A 12,839-nucleotide genomic window follows, 5' to 3' on the forward strand; every position below is an offset into this window, starting at 1 on the left:
GTTGATATGTGCGCAAATCAATGGCAGTTAGAGCACTCTCTTTCATTACAGCCTCACGTGGCTCAAGTCTGTATTGGTTAGAGAAGACAAGGACACACAGCATATGAGCTTCCACTTCATTGGATTTCTTTGTGGTTTCATAGATTTCCTAAAAGGGTCAGTCAACCCACTCCACACAGAGACAGGAGAGGCACCGGGGAGCATGTGACATAAATATGGGAAAAATAGAAGTTAAACAGAATGTTGGCCCTTTCCTTTTACCGTTAAAGTGCATCTGGCTCCCTGGGGTGAAAAGTGTGCAGGCATAGTCACACCTGCCAGAGGTGTAAACCCCCTGAGGTGCAGCCTACAGGCTGATATTTAGACGGTGCAAACAAGTGGCACCGACTCTGTACATGCTGAGTGAAAACATCCCAAATTTTAAATCAGCAGTTTCTGAGAAAGCTGGTAGCATTTGTACAGAAATGTAGAGGGAGGTTTACCTTCTGTGTTACAGCTCTGCTCCTGTGATCATTTCCATCTCTCTTTGAGGAGGTTGAAGAGACGGTTTATCCCAAAATCAAAAATACACATCTTCCCTCTCACCTGTAGTGCTGCTTATCAGTCTAGATTGTGTTGGTGTGAGTTGTCGAGTGTTGGAGATATCAGCTGCCTTCTCTAACATATAATGGAACTTAGATGGCACTCAGCTCAACATCAATGTCTCTTTCCAGAAATCATGACCTGGTTACTCAAGATAATCCACAGACCTTGTTGTGAGCAGTTTCATGTAGGAACTGTTTTCTTTCTACCAAACAACACCTGCCAACTGTATCACTGCGCAGAAAAAAGCAGCATCATGTTAAAATGTGCTTATAGCTGCCAAAACATAATGAAGTACATGTATGAGTGCTGTTCATCTCACCCTAAGTAGACACAGGTTTTGTGTTTGCTACTACAGTTTCAATCTAAAAGAGCTCCAGAGTGCGACTATCAAGTGCGACTAAACATTTTCATTGGTTGCCCCAGTATGCCTGACATTTAGCAAGTGTGTGTGTGTGTGTGTGTGTGTGTGTGTGTGAGAGTGTAGCTTTTTTTCCCCGGGCATGCAGTGCAGTGTGAAAACATGTCCTATACCATGCAACTGTGTCCAGAGGTAGAGCTGCTTGTCCACTTATGGGAAGATTGGCAGTTCAGTCGCCAGCTCCTCTAGTCCACATGTTGAAGTATCCTTGGGCAAGATACTGAACCCCAAATTGGTGTGTGAGTATATGTGAATGGTAACTGAGTAGCAGGTGGCACCTTGTATGGTAGCCTCAGCCACAGTTTGTGAATGGGTGAATGTGACATGTAGTGCAAAAGCGCTTTGAATGGTTGGAAAACTACAAAAGCTTTATACAAGTGCAGTCCATTTAAAGGGGAACTAATGTTTTTTTCAACCTGGGCCCTATTTTCCAATCTACTTTTGTCTAAATGAGTGATAGGATGTTCAATATTTGACATTTCTCCAGTATGAAGCTAGGGCTGACTTGCCTGCAGCCCGTGAGCGCGTGCTATATTAAATAATAGGGCACTCAGACAGCATCAAACAAAGTCAAAATACGTCCACTAAAAGTGCTTTTTTTTTCACACAGATAGGCTCGGATTGTTTGTATAATTTTTCAACAACATAACGGAAAGGAGAAATGAATGTCTGTGTTTACCTTTTAGCTGGATTCAGACATGTTCCTCTGCCTGTTGCTGCTCCCTCTCTCTCCTCGTCTGCTCCTCAGTTTCAATGAGCTCTGCGTGCGTGTATGTCCATGTACTCCGTGTTCAAATAAATACAGGCAGTCATCAAACACAAATGGCTCATCCAGATCCAGTTGGTCAAAATCCTGTAAAAATTCAGCATGACTACTCCAAACAGAGTAACTCCTTGCGTTTGCAAGGTCACTCCAACGGTAACTTCCTGCAACAACTCAAATCTCGCGAGACGTGAGATTTCAGAGCCAGACTTTCACTCTGAGTGAGTCTTTTGACTTGCCACAACAAACATGTCCGAATTTTTACCCAATTTTGACCAACTGGATCTGGATGAGCCATTTGAATTTGATGACCACCCATATTTATTTGAACACGGAGTACATGGGCGTACACGGATGCAGAGCTCATTGAAACTGAAGAGCGGATGAGGAGAGAGAGGGAGCAGCAACAAGCAGAGGAACATGTCTGAATCCAGCTAAAGGTAAACACAGACGTTCATTTCTCCTTTCTGTTATGTTGTCGGATAATTATACTAACAATCCGAGCCTATCTGTGTGGAAAAAATGCACTTTTAGAGGACGTATTTTGACGTTGTTTGATGCGGTCTGAGTGCCCTATTGTTTAATATAGCGCACGCTCACGGGCTGCAGGCAGGTCAGCCCTAGCTTTGTACTGGAGAAATGTCACATACTGAACATCCTACCACTTAACCCAACATTAGTTCCCCTTTAACATTTCACTCATCTCGAGCGACATTACAACCTGAAAACATACAGGCAATTTGAAATGAAGAGAAACCTTGTGTCAACCTCCCATTAATTTAATGTCTTTCTTAAATAGCATAGATAATCAATGTCAGCTGTAAGATCTGATAGAGTCAATGACATCTCACAGTACTGAAAAAAAGTTAGATATTTATTAATTTCACAGCGGTCATAGTGAGTAGCTAGAGTTAGAGTTCTTATTTAGTTTTGATTTATAAGGGCTACAGAGCTGACCTCTTAGGTTTAGACACACCCGATAGCAATATTATTTAATAAATTTAACAAAAAAATAGAAAGCTTACCGGTACTTGAGCAGCATTCCCACGTTTCCGGAAACCATGAAGTGAGCCAAGAGTCTTTAGGATAACGCTAACCCCTTTTATGCCTGATTAAATTTTGTTTTTGTAGAAATCTGAAGGAGATGACAAAATTAAAAAAAAACAAAGATGATTATAGCAGTGCATTTCTACACTGATGTTATCAGTGTGTGCTGTTAGTTTTAGATTATGAAGGCTTTCAGCACATTTTTTAATTGTTTGAAGTTGTGAATTTTTGTCTGGGACAATTCTTTTCTGGCACATGGCAAGTTTAGTTCAATCAGGAGAGACTTGTTCTGAGAGAACAGAATATTTATTTACATGTGCACAAAAGTCTTTGGCGATTTGACCCCATCGTGATGTCGTATGTTACAGAAGGGTGGTAAAGACGTAGTAGATCAGGGAACTCCTCCTATGGAGTCTAGACGGGTGAAGTAGTTCAGCAACATAAGAGGGAGCCTGACCGTGTAATGCTCTGTAAGTGAGAATGACAATTTTGAACTGGAACCTGAACTCAACAGGGAGCCAGTGAAGGGATACTGAATCCCAAATTGCTCCCGCTGGCTGCTCCATCAGTGTGTGAGTGTGTTAAAAACTGAGTAGCAGGTGGCAGCTTGAATGGTAGCCTTGGTCAACAGTGTATGAATGTGTGTGTGAATGGGTAAATGTGACATGTACTGTATGAAGTGCTTTGAGTGGTCGGAAGACTTGAAAGGTGCTTTACAAGTGCAGGTCCATTTACCATCCATTTTACTCCCAGTTCTCAGGAATGGGTGAACTTTTTATTGTATTTTTTTATTTTCACCAGTAAAAATGTTGTGGTGCTTGTAAAGCCTGTCCCTGGCCCTGGAAGGCCCAGACCTGACATCATCAGTGACCATTGTAAAAAGTGATTCTGGAGCCCTGTCTATGAGCCCTGCAGCAGCCGATTTCTTGGTGTGGGATTTGGTGTTATTCTGTGGTTTGCAGCCTCTGTTTTGTTTTGATGTTAAGTAGGGTATTTTAAGGTGAGAACATTTAATTTGTACAGATTGTTCATTATCATAATTGCCCATTTAACATGAGACTGACTATTAGCTGGATGGCTTTCAGATTTTTCTCGTCACATTAGATCTTAAAGGGTGACAGTCAGTTGAGTGTGGGATCAGCATATTTCCTCCCACCATTGTTTGTCCATTCTGCAATTTAGTAAACAATTGACTGCAGGAGTCAGCACGAAAACAGCTTCAGCTACAGCGAACCATCAATCACACACGGTGGATAAATGAATCAGATTCTGCTCAGCTATAAATACCTCAGTGTGTGTATTGATGGTGTGAGCTGAGGTAAAGCAGGTCGTCCACTAATCACAGGTGTGGCGGTCTGATGGCGGCTCTTCCTGCCCTCGCAATAAAGTGTCCTTGAGCAAGACACTGACCTCAAATGGTCGGGCCAGTGCCTTGCATGGTGTGTGGCCACTGTGGGAGTGTGTGTTTGTGTGTGGGAATGGGTGAATGAGAGAACTGTTAAGTGCTTTAAATGCAGTCCATATAAACAGTTTTTCGGTTTTACTGGTCTGTTGGTAAGGCACTCGGGATTGTCACTTTTATTTCTTATGTTGTTTTATTGCTGCTATTGTGCTGCGGTTGTATTGTTTCTGCCAAGACAAACCAAAAGATCTATCTGATTTATTTGGATTGGCTTTTATCCTCAGTGTGAATTGGTTCACGTTGGTTCATCTTTGTTGTTCATTGATCATTGTCAGACTGACTGATTGCTTTTGTGCATTGACTCTAGTTGACAAAAAAATTTAAGTTGTGGAAGAGTCTGGAGAGTTTGATTTCTGAAATTCAGTGCTATGTTTTGTACAAAGTAATCACCTGTTAATGTAAGTCATTGATTCATTTTCTATACTTGCAAATTCGTCACTCGAGATGCACCAGTTTTCTTGGCCGATTCCCATTTCCAATTTTTTAAAACTCCAACTTGCTGATACTGATATTGGACGATTCCAATTTTCTTTCTTTCTAAGAACTATTATTACAGAGAGAGCACACCTCCCTGCCATTCCAAGCGCCTACATGGAAAGCCTAAGGCAGAGAGAGCACACCTCTCTGCCCTTCCACGTGCAAACAAAGAAAGTTTGAAGCAAAGCGAGCAAACCTCCCTGCCCTTCCATGTGCCCACATGGAAAGCCTAAGGCAGGGAGAGCATCAGCAAAGACCCCCCAGGAACAGAACAGAGCAGCATGAATGACAAACAGAAATGACATTGATAAATCAGACACAGCATGAAAAGGAGGAGCTGGGGTGGAGGTGGGTTGCAAAACGACTTGCAGAGGAAACAGCAACAGTAGGCTGGCCAGAGCAGTTTAAATAGGGCGCCCTGAATGAGATTCATGAATGAGCTGGTTGGTTGCATAGAAAGGAATCATGTGGTCTATCAGCTGACTCCTTTCCATCAATCAGCTGCTCCATCAATTGATTCAGCTGATGTTTGACGCTGAGTTTGGTCAGTGACTTTCCACGTTGAGATATGATGTGCAAGGTACCTTGGGTGTGTTGGTAGTTGACGTTCAGGGACATTGTGTGTTATCTTCTGCCTGTTAAATAATAATGGCGACTTCTGCCAATAGACAGTAACAGCAACCAGCGGCGTATCATGTCGATGTAAAAGGATGGCTTTTTCTGTCCAAGCGCCGTTTTTTCGAAGACTTCGGAGTAAGATTGGGTTGAGTCAACTCTAGACGTGATGTCATTCCAATTTCTGAATGAAATGGAATGCAGCATAATTATCAACTTCCACATTAGCTGCTAGTTATCTTGATTAGTCGGCTACCCGGCAGACTGGGGTAGACCAACCATATTTGTGTTTTTATTACCTCCCGGACCAAGAAGGTCAGTAGGTTAGCATCTTCCATCCACTTACATGAAATGGTTAGCATTAGCTTTGCTATGCTATGTTTTTGACCCACTTATCATCTCCATGATTAATGCAGATTTGGATGACATACCTCAGTCTACTGGATAGCTTTCAAACCCTAATCAGCATACATGGGAATGAATCATAACTTTTAAGAACAGGTTGCAGCAGCTGTGACAGTACTAAGTTATTGTCTGTGATGTTGTTGGTGAAGTGAACCATTGTGCAGTGCATGTATGCAAATTCGATTGGCACTGGATATCTATTCATAGTCTAGGACAGTGGTTTTCAATTTTTTGTGTCACGGTTGCCTAAATTGCTACACATCAGGTCACAGACATCCATTTGATAAGATTTTACCGCCTTTTAGTAAAGATTTAGATTGAAAAAATATCACAAGCGTTGACACTAAATGTGCATTTTTATGTTCTACCTTCTGTACTGTATATATGTATATGTATGTACGTACATATATATATATATATATATATATATATATATATATATATATATATATATATATGTGTGTGTGTATATATATATGTATATATGTATATATATGTGCATGTGTGTTTGTGTGTGTGGGTATTTATATGTGTATAAATGGAGGTTTATATGCCATAAGCACTTTAGTTGGTGGGATATGGCTTGTTGTTGTTTTTTTTTGTTATTTGTTATTCTATGTGGGGACCGCAGATGGAAACTAGATGTCAGCTAAATCTGGTGTTATGCATCTCTTCTTGTGATTCGAGATTAATGTTTATAACACATGGTCCCTGTTAAATAAAATTATTATACAGTACAGGCCAAAAGTTTGGACACACCTTCTCATTCAATGCGTTTTCTTTATTTTCATGACTATTTACATTGTAGATTCTCACTGAAGGCATCAAAACTATGAATGAACACATGTGGAGTTATGTACTTAACAAAAAAAGGTGAAATAACTGAAAACATGTTTTATATTCTAGTTTCTTCAAAATAGCCACCCTTTGCTCTGATTACTGCTTTGCACACTCTTGGCATTCTCTCCATGAGCTTCAAGAGGTAGTCACCTGAAATGGTTTCCACTTCACAGGTGTGCCTTATCAGGGTTAATTAGTGGAATTTCTTGCTTTATCAATGGGGTTGGGACCATCAGTTGTGTTGTGCAGAAGTCAGGTTAATACACAGCCGACAGCCCTATTGGACAACTGTTAAAATTCATATTATGGCAAGAACCAATCAGCTAACTAAAGAAAAACCAGTGGCCATCATTACTTTAAGAAATGAAGGTCAGTCAGTCCGGAAAATTGTCCCCAAGTGGAGTCGCAAAAACCATCAAGCGCTACAAGGAAACTGGCACACATGAGGACCGACCCAGGAAAGGAAGACCAAGAGTCACCTCTGCTTCTGAGGATAAGTTCATCCGAGTCACCAGCCTCAGAAATGGCAAGTTAACAGCAGCTCAGATCAGAGACCAGATGAATGCCACACAGAGTTCTAGCAGCAGACCCATCTCTAGAACAACTGTTAAGAGGAGACTGCGCCAATCAGGCCTTCATGGTCAAATAGCTGCTAGGAAACCACTGCTAAGGAGAGGCAACAAGCAGAAGAGATTTGTTTGGGCCAAGAAACACAAGGAATGGACATTAGACCAGTGGAAATCTGTGCTTTGGTCTGATGAGTCCAAATTTGAGATCTTTGGTTTCAACCGCCGTGTCTTTGTGAGACGCAGAAAAGGTGAACGGATGGATTCCACATGCCTGGTTCCCACTGTGAAGCATGGAGGAGGAGGTGTGATGGTGTGGGGGTGTTTTGCTGATGACACTGTTGGGGATTTATTCAAAATTGAAGGCACACTGAACCAGCATGGCTACCACAGCATCCTGCAGCGACATGCCTGGTTTGCGTTTAGTTGGACGATCATTTATTTTTCAACAGGACAATGACCCCAAACACACCTCCAGGCTGTGTAAGGGCTATTTGACCAAGAAGGAGAGTGAAGGAGTGCTGCGGCAGATGACCTGGCCTCCACAGTCACCGGACCTGAACCCAATCGAGATGGTTTGGGGTGAGCTGGACCGCAGAGTGAAGGCAAAGGGGCCAACAAGTGCTAAACACCTCTGGGAACTCCTTCAAGACTGTTGGAAAACCATTTCAGGTGACTACCTCTTGAAGCTCATTGAGAGAATGCCAAGAGTGTGCAAAGCAGTAATCAGAGCAAAGGGTGGCTATTTTGAAGAAACTAGAATATAAAACATGTTTTCAGTTATTTCACCTTTTTTTGTTAAGTACATAACTCCACATGTGTTCATTCATAGTTTTGATGCCTTCAGTGAGAATCTACAATGTAAATAGTCATGAAAATAAAGAAAATGCATTGAATGAGAAGGTGTGTCCAAACTTTTGGCCTGTACTGTATATATATATATATATATATATATATGTATGTATATATATACACATACACACACGCACACACACACACAGTTGACAAAGCAGCATAAAACGGGAGGATACCCCCCCACTAAAGTGCATATGATTCATACCTCCCTCCCATGACCCACTAAAGTGCTGCATCTATCCCCCCAACCACCCCACCCGTCCCCAACACCCCTCCCCCCAGTAGCCCCACACAGTTATAAACTAGGATCACAAATGAGAACGTTATGATGCATCCAGATCAGTGCTGGCACATTTGCTTACTCAGAATGTATTTTTTTAAGTCTCTAGAAAAGTCCTTAATGCTAACACAGATTTTCAGGTCTGTGGGGAGCTTGTTCCATTCTCTTATTGCCTTATAGGAGAATGATGATTGGGCAAAAGCCGTTTTACATTTGGGAATACTGCACTGTCCCCTTGAGCTTGATCTTGTGGCTCTGTTTGACTGCTCCAAAGTGAGCTGAATGAATTTTTTAAGTGGGGGAGGTGCAGTACCATGGACAATTTTAAAAACCAGCTATAGATCGGCATATATCACGAAGTTCTCAAAGTTCATCATGTTATGTTTAGCGAGTATGTTACAGTGATGATACATTCGCGTTTTCTTATCAAATGTTTTCAGCGCTTGCTTGTAGAGTGGTACAAGTGGCATAAGAGTTGTACGATTTGTTTGGGACTAGCAAGTTATACAATATGAGAAGTAGGACAAAATCATTGCATGCAGAAAGGTCTTAGCTGCCTCGTCTGTGAGAGAGTTTCTTATATATCTAAAACTAACTAGGTTATATTTCAAGGTGTGGCTCATCCTTTTTATGTGTTTTTTAAAACTGAGAGTTGGATCTAATGTTAAGCTCAGATACTTGAACTCATCAACAGTTTTAAGTTTTAAGTGAACGTTTTAAGGAGACCTTAAGGAGAAGACTTAAGGGCGTTTTGTGCAACTGATTGTATTATGAGAAAACATTAACTAGGACTTTAAGGAAAATCTTAACCTAAGGTGTTTTCGTGCAACTGGCCACAGAATTCTGCAGTTAAGGAGATAACCATAGAGGAAGTGAACACTGTGATCAGAATAGTCATTGTTACAGCTCTTACTCACACTGGGCTCACTTCTTTAAATAGTAAAAACAAACTGTTGCCATTTTTCAGGTGACCATCTCGAACACTCTCAAGGACCCCCGGAGGTCCCTGCTCTGGGAAATACCCTAGGTAAATTAAGACTGTACAGTGACACCCACATTTATATTCATGATCACATTGTTGTGAGGTGACCACTGAGCCATTCTGCTTACCCCTCAGTGATTAAAAGCACCATTAACCATCATGTAAATTAGCTTAATTTAACTTCCCACCAATTTAAAATACATTTTATCACATTCAGACAAGAAAATCGCAACATTATCAGGTGTTACAGCGCAGTTGGGCATTAGTCCAACAGCAGTCCAGTGGATATGAGACTGAGCCAAGGGTAAATGGCTCTTGGCAAAACAAACCATACCACAGGCGGTTTCTTCTTAAAACATGGCGAGCTCTGTCATTGTTAAATAAGCTTGAGTCAAAGATAAGGGATAGCAGCATGTGGAGGTCTTTATGCCTAAAGAAACTGGGAACTGAGAGACAGATGGATATCAAAGGCTTTAAAAAAATCCTCCGTATAAAGAAGCACTTTGATAGTTATTTCTAGAAATGTAAGGGCGCAAACACAAAGAACCAGGGTCAGAGTGGATTTAGAGATAAAAGAACACCTGTAATTCAGTCTGAGAACAGACTCTGCAGGTTAATCAGCCAGATCATTAAAGGTATCCTGATGAGAGGCCACATTTTGGACCATAAAGAGCTTCAGCCAGTGCTGGAATAAATGTGGGAAGTGACACACAATTGATGACTCTTTTGTGTTTCACAAAGAGCCTAGAAATAGAAACACTGGAGATGGTTCGCACACTATTCTCATTCACTGTTTGTCTGTAAACCTAAGAGAAATATTGCACTACAGTTCATATATAACCCACATAATCCTGAGCCAGGAGGCTTTGATCATGTAGCCTATGTGCTGTCCTCGCTAAAATAGTTTTATACGTATCATAACATTTCTAAAGTGATGTAGTAAATGAGCTGACTTTGTCATTGGTTGAGAGAAAAGCTGGATGGTGTGTCACCAGGTAGGACTCCTACCAAGATGGAGAACACTGTTCAAAAGCAGCTGGAAACACATGGCTGTGTTTTTTGTGCAATCTATCGCTGTTTTTCCAGCTTTTTGCAGTCAGCATAGCATCAACTAACTAAATAAATAACACAGAACCACAGCTAGCAACAAAAATATATGATTGGTTGACGCTTCGTCACATTTTTGAAGCGTAGAAAAAGGTTGAGGCCAAGTCGACCTTGATTTGTTGCATGTTACGCCCGTTCGCATCGACAAGTGTCAGGTGTCAGTTTCTGGCTTCATGTGTCCAGCTTCCACTGAAAATGACTTGTAGCCTGTTGCTGTGATGCTTGTAGCGTGGACACAGCATTAGGGTGGCAGCTCGGTCAAACACACACAGGACTTTGACCCAGGAGACCAGTGTTTGTGTCCCATGAGAAACCAAAAGTCAAAGGCTGTTGTCAACGCACATAACATCATGCCACGTTGTCATGTTGGAGTCCTCTTATCTTTTTAAATATGTAACATGACAACGCCCAACCATGATTCTTGTCCTAAACCTAACCGGTAAAGGTAATTCGTAAGATCATAAGATCTCATTTGAACCCTTGTGAGAGGATACTTTGTTTAGAGGCCTTGCCTTGCTAATGGATATTTAAGTGTACATTCACCGGCCACTTTATTAGGTACACCTTGCTCGGTCAGCAACAATTCTCAGTTAGGCTGTGGTGTTTAAACCATTCTCAGTTGGTACTAAGGGGCCCAAAGTGTGCCAAGAAAATATCCCCCACACCATTACACCACCACCAGCCTGAACCGTTGATACAAAGCAGGATGGATCCATGCTTTCATGTTGTTCACACCAAATTCTGACCCTACCATCTGAATGTGGCAGCAGAAATTGAGACTCATCAGACCAGGCAACGTTTTTCCAATCTTCTGTTGTCCAGTTTTGGTGAGCCTGTGTGAACTGTAGCCTCAGTTTCCTGTTGTTAGCTGACAGGAGTGGCACCTGGTGTGGTCTTCTGCTGCTGTAGCCCATCTGCTTCAAGGTTGGACGTGTTGTTGGTTCAGAGATGGTCTTCTGCAGACCTTGGTTGTAACCAGTGGTTATTTGAGTTACCGTTGCCTTTCTATCATCTTGAACCAGTCTGGCCATTCTCCTCTGACCTCTGGCATCAACGACGCATTTTCACCCAGAGAACTGCTGCTCACTTTTTTCGAAACATCCTCTGTAAACCCTAGAGATGGTTGTGCGTGAAAATCCCAGTAGATCAGCAGTTTCTGAAATACTCAGACCAGCCCGTCTGGCACCAACAACCATACCACGTTCAAAGTCACTTAAATCACCTTTCTTCCCCATTCTGATGCTCAGTTTGAACTTCAGCAGGTCGTCTTGACCATGTCTACATGCCTAAATGCATTGAGTTGCTGCCACGTGATTAGCTGATTAGCTATTTGTGTTGATGAGCAGTTGGACAGGTGTACCTAATAAAGTGGCCAGTGAGTGTATATATCACTGCTGTATTATATATGTCATGTGATGGGTGGCTGTATCACAAGGACATGAACCTAGGTCACTGTTTGGACTCCAGAGACCATGTGAGTAGAAAAAATATTTTATTCCCCTACATTATAACCCAACAGCAACTGAAGCTCAAAAGTCTTTAAAAATATTTTGGGGGAAAGGAAATAAATTATTGTTTTTCCAAGCCATTTTTGAAATACCAGGACTCCAGACTCAACCCACTCTCATGCATTATGTGAACATGTGTTTTGAGCTTTTAAACATCACACATTATGCTGTTTAGCAATTCAGGCAAGTTTGGTGACACAAATCTTTAACTTGCACATATCTGTGCTTTTAGGTGTCTCAATTATAGTCCTCACATTTTTTTACCCCAGGAGGAGGCACATTATGTTTTCTGTCATAAAAACTTTTCAGAGATCACCCTTATGAAGTGTCTCATAAATCTGTGTCGGCTGAACTGTTTTTCAGGTTAGCCCTAACCAAAAGGAGAAAGGCTCCTCACTTTACAGTCTGGGTGCTAAAAGCACTGAGAGGTGCTCTCTGGGTGGTAATTGTAGGAAAACCTCTTTTCATGCTACATCAAAACATAGTTTTTTCAGTGCGTTTTCAAGAGCTCCCGTCACATTACAATATGGCACCATGTCAAAAGCAAACACTTCTTTATGTTTGTGTAAGTATGAGTCAGACAACACGTGGAGCGTCATTGGGGTCACATTTTGTTGTAATGACATATTTGGACTCTGCACCTCCTTTTTATAACAGCACTTTTAAATTATTGGCTTAGCCATTCACAGCCAGAGAACATCGGCGAAAACAACCTTTTTGGCACCACTGAACACTACAGAGCAAATAATAACGAGGAACACGCTCTTCCCTTCTCATATTATTATCAGCTCCTGTTTTTTGACAACAGTTGAGCCAAACTTTCTGATGTTCTCTGCCTTAATTATTTTGTTTAAAGTGTGAACAAAAGAAAAGCTTTGAAGTGCACTAAGATGTGGCGCAGCATTTTTGGCAATTTACGCCAGCCTTGG

Source organism: Epinephelus lanceolatus, chromosome 12 (genome assembly GCF_041903045.1).
Source record: "Epinephelus lanceolatus isolate andai-2023 chromosome 12, ASM4190304v1, whole genome shotgun sequence".
Taxonomy (NCBI): Eukaryota; Metazoa; Chordata; class Actinopteri; order Perciformes; family Serranidae; genus Epinephelus; species Epinephelus lanceolatus.